General features: G+C 41.8%; 1 protein-coding gene across 3 annotated transcripts in view; it reads right to left on the bottom strand.

The window, feature by feature from the left end:
* LOC140489289 (uncharacterized) overlaps window positions 1-15,338 on the bottom strand; it is a 33,789-nt gene extending 18,451 nt beyond the window's left edge. The window contains exon 1 of one of the 3 annotated variants that reach the window (XM_072588675.1): window positions 15,159-15,338. The gene's annotated coding sequence lies outside the window, so the exon portion shown is untranslated. Of the gene's footprint in view, window positions 1-14,580; window positions 14,753-15,158 lie in introns of those variants that run through there. The other 2 variants (XM_072588674.1, XM_072588676.1) reach the window with 2 other exon arrangements.
* Between the last annotated feature and the right edge of the window lie 352 nt (window positions 15,339-15,690).

Raw genomic sequence — 15,690 nt, 5'->3', positions numbered from 1 at the left:
CCTTCGGCCCAACAAGTCCACACTGACCTGCTGAAGTGTAACCCACCCATTCCCCTACATTTACCCCTTTACCTAACACTACGGGCAATTTAGCATGACCAATTCACCTGACGTGCACATCTTTGGACTGTGGGAGGAAACCAGAGCACCTGGAGGAAACCCACGCAGACACAGAGAGAATGTGCAAACTCCACACAGACAGTCACCTGAGGCGGGAATTGAACCCGGGTCTCTGGCACGGTGAGGCAGCAGTGCTAACCACTGTGCCACCGTGCCACCAACCATCCTGGCTGTATCATAAGAAAAGCAGAAAACAGTCGACACCTTGTTATTCTGAACTAGCAGAGGGATGACAGTGACCTGAAGACTTCAATTCAACCATCAAATTCTGCTGGCAGTAATAAAATACTGGCTGTACAACATTTAATAATTAAATTAGGATTGTTTCACTAAACTAAAAAACATAGAAAATAGGAGCAGGAGAAGGCCATTCAATATGATCATGGCTGGTCATCCAAGTCAGTCCCCTGTTCCCACTTTCTCCCCATAACCTTTGATCCCTTTAGCTGTAAGAAGTACATCTAACTTGTTCCTGAAAACGTTAGATGATTTGGCCTCAACTGGTTTCTGTGGCAGAGAATTCTACCAGCTCACCACTGTCTGGATGAAGAAATATCTCCTCATGGTTTGCCCTTATTGGTCAGTGAATTGAGTATACGAATTGGAATGCCATGCTGCGGCAGCATGGGGCATTTTGGAATACCACGTTCAATTCTGGTCTCCCAGCTATAGGTTGTGAAACTTGAAAAGTGCAGAAAAAACTTGGGATGCTGCCCGGGTTGGAAGGTTTAAGCTATAGGGAGAGGCTGAATAGGCTGGGGCTATTTTCCCTGGAGAGTTGGAGGCTGAGGGTGACTTTATACAGGTTTATAAAATCATGAGGGGCATGGATAGAGTGAATAACCAAAGTATTTTTCCCAGGAGAGGGGAGTCCAAAACTAGAGGGCATAGGTTTAAGGTGAGAAGGGAAAGATATAAAAGAGTCCTAAGGGGCAACATTTTAGTGCAGAGGGTGGCGTGTGTATGGAATGAGCTGCCAGAGGAAATGGTGGAGCCTAGTACAATTACAACATTTAAAAGGCCTCCTCCAAGATACATGAATCGGAAGGGTTGAGAGAGATATGGGCCAAATGCTGGCAAATGGGACTGGATTAATTGAGGATATCTGGGGTTGGCATGGACAAGTTGGACCAAATGGTATGTTTCTGTGCTTAACAGCTCCATGACACCACGACTGTTCTGCCCAGTAACTATCTGTTATCACAGTGTATAAAATATACATATTCTGTATTAAAAAAGTAATTACATTGCTGTAATATTCCCTTGTATTATGCTTTCCTCATACTGTGACTATTACTTTAAAGGTGCCTATTGACACCAATTTGCTGTGGGAAAACATTCTATAATGCTATTGTGTACAATGATCTCACTGCAGTCAGTTTATTCCCAGCATTGCAGGACTTGTAACAACATGTCCTTCACCTTTCAGCCAAAACATTCACCTCCTTCCCTATGCTCAGTATGGTAGGAGTGCCAGCACTGGTTGGATATTACCTGGAGGTTTTCTTACATAGCCTCCCACCTGCAACCATCCTCATCCAATTAAACAAACTTTCATTTCCAGGAAAATGAAAAAGGCACAATTTCTTTCGATGTGTCAATGACCTTTCTCCTAGTTTTGTTCACCATGGGGTCTTAGAGGTCAATATTCATGGCCCACACCAAAGCTGCAGACTTCAGAACTCTAATATGCCTCCATTCCATTAATGATAAGAGTTTTTTGCCAAACTAGATCTTGCTGATTGAATGCACTCTCAAGATCACTATCCAACTCTCCCTGGAGCCTTGTCCATCTCTCTACTCTTTGAAAGCTATTTTCTCTCCCACACTGTTAATTACCATGGATAAACTCTTTGTTCTGGCTCAATGTCTCCTTCATATAACTACTAGATTTTATTATGGAACATCGATAAGTTGTGTAAATGGCTGGAGTTATTTCTTTACTTAGAAACCAGATTGGGATAGGCAAAAGTTATAACTGTACTGTGATTTCACACTCCAATCAGTTCATATGCAGGAGAGCTGGCTCAGAAACAAGGCCATTTGACCCAACCAGTCCATGCTGGCCTTCATTCTCCACTCAAACCTCATCCTGTCTTTCTCAAACAAATCTAGTAACACAACCCACTACAGGGCATTCTGTTATAAAGCATGCTTTATCAATGCGAATTCACTGTAATGTGATTGATGGATTGGGGTTGCTCTTTCTATAACACAAATGTGTAAAATGTGTGTTGGTTGTAATGCGATTACTGCCAACATTTCAAGCGCTGTTTCTAAAGCGTGATTTTTCTATAACACAGGATTGTGCAAGAACACAACCATCATGTTATAGAAGAACTGTCATTGGCTTATCAGCCATCAGCTTACATGCATGTTATTGCTTTCAACCACTCTCTTCAATAATGAGTTCCATGATCTCACTGCTCCTAGGGTAAAAACATTTCATCTGAATTCCTTATTTGTACAATTCAGGTATGTGACAGGATACTCGCCACTTGTCTGATGGGCACAGCTCCAACAACACTCAAGAAGGAGTTCATCTAGGGGCGAAGCAGCCCACTTGATTGGCACATTGTCTACCAACTTTTAACCATTCACTCCCTCCATCGCTGATGCTCAGTTACAGCGATGTATACTACCTACAAGGTGCACTGTAGCATCTCACCAAGGCTCCTTCAACAGCATCTTCCAAACCTGTGACCTTCATCACATAGAGGAAGAGGGGAGCAGATAGATCGGAACACCACCATCTGCAAGTTTCCCTCCAGACCACACATCATCCTTAGGTGGAAATATCACCATTCCTTCAGTGTCAAATCCTGGAACCGCATCTCCAACAGCAGCGTGCGCATCACCATAACATGGACTGCTCACCACCATCTTTTCAGGGGCAATTAGAGATAGACAAAAAATACTAGCCCCACCAGTGACACTCAGTCATGATGTTACCTTGAGAGTGATGTTGCCTTTAATGTTTCATTTGCTTTACATTTTTTCCCCACTTTTTATACCCAGAAGTTATCACACACAACTGAGTGACTTTGCTGACACCAAAGTCACTGGGACTCTTTTTTTTTGTTTCTCTTCTTAAAAGCTAACTACCACCAATTAAAAAAAACATGTAGCCAATTAGATATTTATATGCCAAGCCCATTAAGGGCAATACAAACCATGAAAAGTGAAGGGGAGATAGGGAGAGAAGGAAGGGACTAAATGAAAATGGAGTTGGAGGGGGGAGGTAAAGCTCTGTATCCCTCACAGTGCCCACCTCTCCCTAAAGTATTGAGTGAATGTTGTCTTTGAAAGCTCAACTTGCAAATGAGCCAAATGCCTGGATGTTATTCTACAGTTACAGGTTCTTTGCATGCAGCTCTTAAGGCACAGGCTACATATATAATAAATATATTTGTTCAACTGTAAATGAGTCCAGAGATCTTCACATAAAAGAATCCATGTACCTTGTTTGTGTTACATTTTGATAACACAAGAATAATATTACACATATCTTAAGAATGAATAAGAATAGATTTCTTGGTGAATAAGATATCAGTGACCTCTTGTTATGCTTTCATTCTACAAATGGAAACATTCCCCCTCTATCCATTCTATCAAACCCTCTCACACAGAAGAAAAACACAGAAAATATAGGAGAAGGCAGCCATTCAGTCCTTCAAACTGCCATTAAACTTTATTGAAACCTCAATGACAATAACGTAAGTCCAATTCAACCCCCTGGAGTGCGACTCAGTGGGCTGCACTCTTAGCCCTGAGTTACAAGGTTCCATGGTGTGAAGACAAAATAATGAAGGCCACACTGCAGTACTATGGGAGTGCTGCATTGTTGGTGGGGTGTCATCTTAAAGGTGAGACATTGAACTGATGCACCTCTACCTGCTCGGGAATGTTGCAGAAGATTTACGTGGAACTATTTCTAGAGAAGAGCAGTGCACCCCCACCCCTACTCCTCTTCCAGTGTCCTGGATAATATTTATCTCTCAATCAACATCACAAAAAACCAAACTGAGTTGGTCATCATTCACTGGTGGGAGCTTACTGTGTGCAAACTGGTGGCTGCACTTCTTGCGTTACGACAGTGACTAAACGTCCTCGACTAAAGCACTTTGGGACATTTGATGGTTGTGAAATATGCCATCTTAAATGGACCTTTTCTTTCTATGCATTATAATAGCTATCCAATTGTAGTTGAACCTCTGTTTACAGCACTGCCTGTGGACAAGATTGTCCTGGTCATATTGACAACAGATGCTGACCAAGATGCTAATTTGTCCATTGACCGCAACAAGGAAAGGAAGTACTAAAAAAAGATGAGGCCAGGAATCATGACAGCCATGCAGTAGCGTGTCCAACCCTCCTAAGATCATTGAGTCATACAATGTGGACCCAGAATCTTAGGTCTAATCAGTCCATGCCAACCATAATCCCAAACTAAACCAGTCCCACCTGCCTGCACTTGGCCTATATCTCTCAAAATATTTCTTATTCATTACTTATCCAAATGGTATAAGGGTACCTACATCCACCACTTCCTCTGAAAGTTCATTCCACACATGAACCACCCATAGTGTAAAAAAAGTTACCCCTCATGTCTTTATAAAATCTTTCTCTTCTCACCTTAAAAATATACCCCCTAGTCTTGAAATCCCCATCTCTAGGGAAAAGACGCCTGCCATTCACCTTATCCATGCCCCTCATGATTTTATAAACCTCAATAAGGTCACCCCTCAACTTCCTACACTTCAGTCAAAAAAGTCCCAGTCTCCTTATAACTCAAACCTTCCATTCCCAGCAATATCCTGGTAAATCTTTTCTGAACTCCCTCTAGCTTAACAATATCCTCTTAATCAGGGCGACCAAAACTGGGCACAGCACTGCAGAAGAGGCCTCACCAATGTCCTGTAAAATAATGCAGAGAGGAGTTGGATTCCAGGTTATAAAGGAAATGGTTACAGGGGGAGTGAGGTGAACTGCAGTCTAGAATGGAATTGTCAAAGCCATAAAAAAATTAATCATCATCCAACTCAAACTTTAGTGGTTGGTGAGATCATGAGAACAAACTCCGTTGTTCTGCAGCCTTGACAGGAACTCTGACTGAGTTTTACTGTCTTATACACTACCTCAGACAAAATAAACCTTTCCAGATGGGGACACATTCTCAGATTGAATTTTATTTTAGGGAGCTGGGGGCAGGGGGTTTGTTGGAGAATAACAGGCCATCAGAATGTTCATGCCTTGAAGGTTTCAGGAATGAGGTCATGCAATGTGGCAGGTGACCTTTGACCCATGACGGATATGAATATCCATCACAGACCTGGAATCTCATTTCCATGGACTCTCACTAATGTTTGCTTTCAAAAGAGTCACTAATTTCAACTTGTTTTGCAATTCAGTTCTTAACCAGGGACAGAAAGAGGACAGGAAAAACATGGAGAACAACATTTTTGATGCAAGATTTTGGGGCAGGTCAATTGGCCAGATTAATTGGAAGAAAAATGAGGAATCAAGCTGAGAAGAGAAATAACATAATGGGATGATGGAGAAGGAGATGGATGACACAATGAGTGGAAGTGAAATGTTTATATTGTCAAAGTTACTTTTCCATTCTGTGTCGGATGTGAACGTACAGTTGAAGCATTGTTCAAACTTAAACATAGTGGGAAGGATTTGGGTTTGTAACTTGAAGTAAAATAGACAGAATTAGATTGGCGGTCCAGGTTATAGGCCTCTTTATTTCATAGAGTCATTCCCGCACAGAAGAAGGCCATTTGGCCCTTCAAGGTCTATACTAGCTCTCTGTGGAGCAATCCAATAAATCAGTCTCATTCCCCTGCTTCACTCCCTTAGCCTTGCAGATTCTCTCAGGCATATATCTAATTATCTTTTCAACTGATTATCACTGTTTCCCACACACTTGTATGCAGCAAATTCCAGGGCATTAGCACCAGGAGGATGAGGCTCGTCGTCAGGTATCCCTAATTGGCAACCCTTTCCTTGTAAGGTCAAATAATCGGAACAGCTTTACTCTCTTACTTCACTTTTCATCGACAGGGGTGACCTGAAGAACAAATTCCTGAACACATACCCTCAGGCAGCTGAAGGCGTGACCAGTGTTGGACAGCTCAAAAGTGGGGACGCTCAAGATGCCAGAATTCTAGGATCACAGACTTCCCTAAGGCTGGAGGAATTACGTTTACAGGATAGAGAGAAGACATGGAAGGAATTGGAAATAGAGTTTTGAAATTGAAACATTGCCTGTTGTAGGTCAGGGAACACAGGGGTGATAGGTGAATGCGCCTCAATGGGAAGAAGGACACAGGAAAGGAGAGTTTTGGATGACTTCAAGTTTAGAGGAGGTTTCATGGGAGGATTCTGAGAATTGCAATGGTATTCATTGAATAAAACGTGAAGTGCTGGATACCATATAAATGTACAAATGGAGAAGAGCTGAAGAAAGCTGCAACGCAAATGGACTTGGGAGGACTTAGTCATAGAGATAGGCAGCACAGAAACAGACCCTTCGGTCCAACTCACCCATGCCTACAAGATATCCTAGATAAATCTAGTCCCATCTGCCACCCATTTGCTCATATCCCTCTAAACCCTTCCTGTTCATATATACAATACGATGACTTTTAAATGCTGTAATTGTACCAACCTCCACCACTTCCTCTGGCAGTTCATTCCATACATGGACCACCTTCTGTGTGAAAACGTTACCCTCAGGTCCCTCTTTAAATCTTTCCCCCTCTCACCATAAACCTGTGCCCTCTAGTTTTGGAATCCCCCACCCTGGAGAAAAGACCATGATTATTTACCCTATCCATGCCGCTCATGATTTTAAAAACCTCTAGAAAGGTCACCACTCGCCTCCGATGCTCTTGTGCATGAAACACAGAAACCTAGCACATAGATAGAAAGTAATCAGGAAGGCTAATGGAATGTTGACTCTTATTTCAAATGTTTTAGAGTATAGAATTGGGAAGTCTTACTGCAACTGTACTAAATCACATCTGGAGTATTGTGAGTAGTTTTGAACCCCTTATTTAAGGGAAGCTATAATTTCATTGGAGGCAGTTCAGGAAAGGATCACTAGGATGATCACTGGTAGGGTGGGACTGACTTATGAGCAGAAGCTGAACAAATTACTGGAGTAATTCACTGGAGTTTAGAAGAATGAGAGGTGATCTCATTGGAACATATACAATTCTTAAAGGGCTTGACAGGGTAAATGCTGATAGCACGTTTCCCCTCATAGCAGAGTCTAGGACCAGAGGTCAAAGTCTCAGAATAAAGAGACACCAATTCAAAACTGAGACAAGGAGGAATTTCTTCTCTTGGATGGTGGAGAGTCATTGGAACACCTTGCCACAGAGATATGTGGGAGCAGAGACCATGGGTATATTTAAGGTTGAGATGGATAGATTTTTAATCAGTAGGGGAATCATGGGTTATCAGGAAAAGGCAGGAAATTGAACATGAGGCATGTTGGATCAGTCATGATCCTATTCAATGGTGGAGCACATTTGAGGGGCCTGTTCCTATTTCTTATGGTCCTCACCTTGTTCTTCCTTGTGTTCAGATAGGATAAAACAGCAGACCTTTCAAGTGCAGAGATTTAAACTGCTAAGCTAAAAGGGGTAGGTGATGGCCTAGTGATATTGTTGCTGGACTATTAATCCAGAAACTCAGCTAATATTAAGGGGTCCAGGGTGAGATTCCTGCCACTGGCAGTTGGTGGAATTTGAATTCAATAATTATCTGGAATTACCGATGATCACGAAACCATTGTCAGAAAAGTCCATTTGGTTCACTAATGTCTTTTTCAGGGTTGGAAATCTGCCATCCACACCTGGTCTGGCCTCCATGTGACTCCAGATTCACAGCAATGTGGTTGACTCTCAAGAGCCTGTTGAAATGGCGTAGCAAGCCACTCAGTTCAAAGGCAATTAGGGCTGGGCAATAAATGCTGGCCAGCCAGTGCTGCCCATGTCCCCCATAAGTGAATAAAGAAAAAAATGTTGGTCGTTAACAAGAATCTCCATATGCATTCAGCATGTGTCCTTAACAGTGCTCGTGATCATGAGTTTAAGCTGATTTAATGAAAATTGTCTAAAGAATTACCTCACTGATTGTAGATTTACAGCCCAATATTTGTTTCTTTTATAATATATCAGTTCTGTGATCAGCACTGTTAGCAGTCAGTTCAGCATTATAATGTGGGAGCTGAATAAAACTCTCTGGATCATTCATATTGCCATTTCACAGGGCAGTCCATCGTTTAGAAGTCGATCATGAGTTCACAGACCTCAAGGGATTACCGAGCATGCTGTATCAGATTTCTCATTTAGTTAACATGCCTCTGATACAAGAATGTCCACCTCCCTTGACTCCTGTATGCTCTGGCCTACTCTGGCAAATTTAAAATGCTTGTCTACATTTTCAAGCTTCTCCCCAACCCCCACAATTCCCTGCCCCTCTCTATTTATGTAACCTCCTTGGGCCTTCACAACTGTTGTGGTCTCTGCATGCCTACATAGAGTCATAGAGATGTACAGCATGGAAACAGACCCTTCGGTCCTACCTGTCCATGCTGACCAGATATCCCAACCCAATTTAGTCCCACCTGCCAGCACCCGGCCCATATCCCTCCAAACCCTTCCTATTCATATACCCATCCAAATGCCTCTTAAATGTTGCAATTGTTCCAGCCAATTCTGATCTTTTGTACTCCCCCCTCATTTTAATGTCTCCATCACTGGCAACTCCACATTGAGGTCTATTTCTGAGAAATTCCTCTCTGAGTCCTCTGTGTCTTAAGTTCTTGCTCCCTCCTTAAGATGCATCATGAAAACTGTGGTCAACGACCAAGCTTTTGGGTAGCTGTCGAAACACTGCCTTATATGGTTTGGTGTCAAACATTATTTGATATTCACTGCTCGTTGAGTGAACACGTCAACACTACCAGAGTGGTCCAAATATTTACCAGAATGGTTCCAATGATGAGAGACTACAGTTACGGGGATAGAACTGAGACTGTTTGCCTTTGAGCAGCAATAAACAAAAAGCTACTTGATAGTCTTTAAAGAATTAATTTTATTTAGAAAAGTGGCATCTAATGGTTGGAATCTCTAACTAGAGGTCGCAGATTTAGGGTGATGAGTAAAAGTACCAGAGGTAACATGAGGAAGAACATTATCATGCATTAAGCAACCAAGATTTGCAATGTGAGTTTGCATTATCCCCCTCTCTGGTGCGGCCAGAGCCATGGTGACGACTACAATGAGAATGAAAATATTAAATCAGATTCTTGACAACAACAAAATGTTCCTCATTTTTCCCATCAAACCTTAAATGGCAACTTTAGAATCTTGCCAAAGAATGGTGAAAGCCTTATTTCCATGCATTTGCAACCCATTAAAACCCTAGCTTGGACCATTTACACCCCGCTTCCAACCCTCCTCTTCCTCATTAAGGAATGAGATGGCGCAAATTCCAGACAAGTTTAAACCGATGGTAGCCAGCAGCTGCAGCTCACCGAAAACCTGCCCCGGCTATCACACCATTGTTTCTTCTAGCATGCTCCATGGCTACAATCCTCCGTGACCTCTCATCCACACACCTTTGCATTGAAAGAGCATCATCCTCACGTCATCTTAGATTACTAGATTACATTAGATTAGATTAGATTACATTAGTGGGGAAACAGGCCCTTCGGCCCAACAAGTCCACACCGACCCGCCGAAGCGCAACCTACCCATACCCCTACATTTATCCCTCACCTAACACTACGGGCAATTTAGCATGGCCAATTCATCTGACCTGCACATCTTTGTAACTGTGGGAGGAAACCGGAGCACCCGGAGGAAACCCACACAGACATGGGGAGAACGTGCAAACTCCACACAGTCAGTCGCCTGAGGCGGGAATTGAACCTGGGACTCCGGCGCTGTGAGGCAGCAGTGCTAACTGCTGTGCCACCGTGCTGCCCACAATGGCTTAGTTTAGCTTATGGCTCTTAGCTTGCTTTCTTAGCATTCATTCACTTTCGTGCTTACTTGGAGGCTGTCAGCTTCTGTCTGCTTCATATTGTTTTCTTAGAATGCACTGATTTGGACACTGAATTACAGGCTGACAGCCTCTGCAGTTTCATTTGCTGTTTCGTGCAGAGAGAGAGGCAGATGGCTTGTGATGTTGGGGAGCAATTAAAACCCTGCCTATTAATCCAAGGTGGGATGATGAGATATTGTATGGAATCAAAGGAGGTCGACTATATTGTGCCAGCAGCTCACGCAGCAAACATAAATGGCAATGAGTGGTTGTCAAAGGAGAAGAATTGTCAGTGCAGTGAAGGTAGCCACTCAGGGAGTATTGTCATAGTGAAGGGACCCATTCCTTTACACCACTGCATGATCGGACTCTATTCCATCTGAAATTCTTTGCACAACTTTGAATTGCTGCTAGAACAATGTCTATTAATTATCATTGTTTTATTACACTGTAATATTCGTGTTTTGCTCTTCTTGTGCACTCTATGCCACCCTTTGTATGATCGTGTAGTTTGTGCTGTCCATGTAGCATGTTAGCCCTAGAAGAATGCTGTATCAGTTTTTACTGTATTAGTTGTATCTGGTAGAAATGACAAATAAAACCTACTCCACTCTACTTAATGACTTCATATTAGTCAGATCCAAAACAAAAAGGTTTTCCAACCCTGGTGCATGAAATTCACGAATGTGGCAAACATGAAAGAGACACAGCAGTGCCATCCAATGTCAGGAAACCTGACATTACAACATGAAAGGCAAATGTTGATGTGGCAATTTTGCAATTGTGAATGTCAACATGGAGTTCTTGCATTAGAAATGCTGACAGAAAATTATGGTACTGGAAGTAAGAGTGTGTATGCCACATGCAAGACTTTCATCATCGCATCACGTGCAAGACTTTCATCATAGTACAGGTTGTTGAAAAAACATTGATTCAGCTGAACAAGAATGATAATAGGCAGTTGCACTTATGCAGCACCTTTAAGATAGGATCAGCTACAGGAACATATAAAGATTTATGACATGCATGGAGGCTATTTGGCCTATTGTGTCCATGGAGAAAGCGAGGACTGCAGATGCTGAAGAGCCAGAGTCAGGAATTCCTGATGAAGGGCTTAGGCCTGAAACATTGACTCTTCTGCTCCTCAGATGCTGCCTGACTTACTGTGTTTTTCTAGTGCCACACTCTTCAGCTACTGCGTTCATACTCAGTGCAAAAGCAATTCACCTGAATCCTACTTTACGTTTTGGTCCATAGCCCTGAGGTTTATGGTGCTTTAAGTGCATACCTAAGTGTTATTTTTAAATAAACTGATGAGAAGTTTTGCCTCTACAGCTCCGTTAGGGAGTGAAGTCCAGCCTTTACCCTCTGAATAACCAAATTACTGAAATTTTCTTTGAACCTTACTACCAATTACATTAAATCTGTGCCCCTGACTAGTGACCTTTATGTACAATATAGACAAATGCTCCAACAGTACTTCATGGGAGCATTACCAGCCAAGAAGTGGAGGATGGGGGTTATGGTTAGCTTAGTTGGCTGGATGGCTTGTTTGCAATGCAGAGTGATGCCAACAATGTGGGTTCAATTCCTGTACTAGCGGAGGTTACCATGAAGGACCCTCCTTCTCAGCAACTTTCCCTCATCTGAGACATGGTGACCCTTAGGTTAAACCATCACCAATTGTCTCTCTATTGAGAGCACAGCCATATGGTTTGGTTAGACTATGGCAACTTTACCTTTATCAAATAAGGCTTGACAATGAACTGACAATGAGTAGATGACAAAAAGCTTGGTCAAATAACTGGGTGTTGAGCAAAAACAGAGATAGAAAATGGAGAAGGCAGTTCAGACCCTTTGGACTGTTCTGACATTCATCTAACTGTTGATGATCTGTATCTTCATCTATTTACACTTACTGCTCCTGCCTAACAAAAATGGGTACATCTCAGGTTTTAAAGCTGCCAACTGGCATATTGTATAGGGTGGGTTCCACTCAGTATGAGTTAATACTGAGGAGCGCATTAAGCATGGCCAGTATGGAGAGTGCAAACAGACTTTAGTAAGAAGATAGCTCTGGATCCCGAAGGAGACAAGACCGACTATCAAGCTCTCCTTATAGTCTTAGTAACACAATCTATACCAAATCGTAAGATAAAGTTGCCATGGTCCCAGAGGACCATACGGTTGTACTCTTATTAGAGCAAGGTGACTAGTGATGGTTTAGCCTGAGGATCACCAGGCAAAGTTGAGAAGGCTGGATCTTTATGGTGACCTCAGCTGGTGCAGGAACCGTTGGAATCACTTGACATCACAAACCAGCTGTCCAGCTAAGTGAACTAACCAACCTTCCATACCAAACTTGTACCTAGTTGCTATCATGCAACAAACAAAATCTTGTTTAAAACAAAAGCCTCTTTGAGAAGGTTTCTTTTGCCACATTATACTAGTCATAGCCTGAAGATGGAGAAAGTGAGGACTGCAGATGTTGGAGATCAGAGCTGAAAATGTTTTGCTGGAAAAGCGCAGCAGGTCAGTCAGCATCCGAGGAGCAGGAGAATTGACGTTTCGGGCATCCTGAAGATCCCAACCTAAATGGAGGATTATGGCAGCAAAATCCCTGATGTTATCTTTCAGCAAGATGTCTGTGGTAAGGATTCTTTATACAACATGGTGAGCAGCGGGCCAGACTTGATCTATATGCTCATAAAACAGATAGTATAATATTTCAGCAGAAAATGCCAGTAAAATCGTCATTTCGAATTTCTGATGCTAATTTTTTTTCCCCTTCAATTTTACTTCTTCCTGTGTCTGGCAACTGCATGCATATCATTTCTTTACTTTGGAAGATGGTTAAACTAGCAGCTGCTTTCTAGGCTGTTCCACTGTTGCTCCACCAGGAGGCACATCGAGCAGGACAGGAAGAGCCTACCTAACCCCAGCCCTTCTGACATAGAGTTTCCTTTCTGTCAATCTGACCAAAAAAACCTCCAATACACATACACTCTAGGGGAAGGAGCTGCAGAAATATGAGTCCAGACTAGGATTTGAACTAGATTTACCAGTAAGGAGGCCCAAGTTGCCCTGCTGCAAAGCAATCCTGCACAACTTAATGCAACGCAGACAGAAAGCTTCACTTGCATAAAACTACACAGAATGGAAATAGCTAATCAGATTAATGCAACCTCACCAGCCTGATTCCTCACAGTCAGACTCCTAAATGCCAGATCTCTGTTTGGACTGAACCAATATTCTAATAAGGCTGCACTGTACATGCCATTTGTATGCAATTAACCACTGGGCAGCAACCTTTAATTTGACTTAACTACTGACTGCTACATTATAAATCGACATTAATGACTCCACAATTAATTAACTCTTTCCATACATCCATTAACAGGCAAACTCACTCCATAGCTGCCATATGGAAACATTAGAGTAATTATAAGGGTTTAGATCGCAAAAATGAAATAGCATCTATATAGAAGTCTTCCAAATATACAGGACATCCCAACCCACTTCATTAGCTAATTAATTAAATTATTGCCACACTGTAGGACAGACAGCAATCAATTTATGCACAGCAAGATCTCTTACACACACACACACAAAATGATCATGTGATTTTGAATGATGTTGATTGAATGGCAAACAATGCCCAGGACAGGAGGGATACCATCTGCTTCAAAAGAAGCATCACAAGATCTTTTATCTATAAAACAGACAATGTCAGTTTTCACAGGACGGAATTGGTGTAGAAGACCTGTTAGCCTCACTGGAAAGTGATCCCCTCTGACAGTGCAGCACTCCCTCAGTGTTACACTGGTGCATCAGTCTAGACACCCTCCAGACTGTGGAATGGGACTTGAAGCCACAACTGGATCAAAGACTCCTAACTGACCCACAGTTGACAATTACATTCTATAATGAGTACTTCAGGCAATGTTTGGGCTCAAACCTAATTTCAGAGTTAATAATGATCACAGCCCATGGGTTGTGACCTGCTGAATAAACTATCAATTTCTAAATCACCAACAGTCATTCATTCATCTTTGTCATCACACTTCATTTTGAACAAAGGAAATTTATTATTTTCCATATGACAAAGTAACCAAAATCTCAAAATACCTGCTAATAGGAGAATATACTATTATAGTTCTCAAGTCCCTTCGTTTCACAAAGCTCGTGAAATAAACTGATTTTCTTAAAAAAATATATAATTTAAGAGACTGTTGAAACAGCAAATAAATAAAACAGGGCGGCCGGGACATATTAAACTGGTTTATAAAGGCAACCCAAATGATTCTTTCAAAAGTTCGATCTATTACCGTTAGGGAGGGAGGATTAATTTCACCCTTTTTTTAAAAAAAAGCGATAATTGAGGAGACTTACTTTGTTCAAAGAACTAATTCACCGGCTGTGTCGCAAATTTGATCCATCAAGGGACACAATTACGAGTGCAAAACAATTCAAACTTCTGTTCAGAAGGCTTTGTTTTTGAAACCAAAAAGATCCTTAAAAACAGGAAGAGTCGAAATCTGCAGCAGAGATGTGTGAACAGGTCGCTTTAGTCAGGTCTGATGAGGGTTTCACACTGGAATTCCTCACATCAGGAATTTGCTTGCGGAGTGAACAATGCCAGGCTTGAGATTCAAATTGCAGCCTCTCATTCTCACTCCAGGAATTTAAAAGCCATTTAACAGAGCATGTTTAGATTGGGGAAAGCAATAGCACATTTTAATAATGACTATGAAATGCTGTTCAGACATTTCAATTTGTCGCTGAAACACCTCTATGTATTAAAAGATAAAAACTTCCAACAACTTTGGCGTCTCTTTGTATGCTTCAAACATGTTAAACAACTGTTTTGTTCGATTTTCACTCTCGAAAGATTGACAAGAGTCTACAATTTGGCACTGAGCTAAAATTCATCACCATGAATTATATATACGGTACAGCAAATAACTTACCAATTAGTCTGTTGCAGCTTGCGTTAACAGCTACACATTTTATTGAAAGACGTGAACTTATCTTCAGCTATCTGTCTCCAGTCTCCCTACGAGACCTAAACTTTTTGTTGCTCCTTTGAAACTGACCTCGTTTCGCTGCTGGAACTTCACTTGACGTTTACTTGTTACAGCAGCGAGAGGGAGAGAAGGGGGAAGAGCCAACAGACGACTCTTGATTGATAGCAACATTGCCCAATGGGAAACGACTAGAGTGGTTCTCGCTCCCTTGCAGTGGATCAATGTTTGTCATTTGCAATCAGATTTTATTTTCCAAAAATAAAACAGAAATTACACTAATTTCATAATTCATCGAATGTTAAAACAGTAGGAGTTGACTATTATTTAAGGAAAGATAATTTCATTGGAGGCAGTTCAAAGAAGATTCACTAGGTTGGTCCCTGGTAGGGAGAGATTTTCTGATGAGCAAAGTCTAAACAGGTTGGGACACATTGGAGTTTAGAAGGATGAGAGATGATCTCATTGAAGTATATAG

Source organism: Chiloscyllium punctatum, chromosome 18, assembly GCF_047496795.1.
Source record: "Chiloscyllium punctatum isolate Juve2018m chromosome 18, sChiPun1.3, whole genome shotgun sequence".
Classification (NCBI taxonomy): domain Eukaryota; kingdom Metazoa; phylum Chordata; class Chondrichthyes; order Orectolobiformes; family Hemiscylliidae; genus Chiloscyllium; species Chiloscyllium punctatum.
The sequence above is the reverse complement of the archived record's forward strand: the minus strand, read 5'-3'. Positions and strand labels throughout refer to the sequence as shown.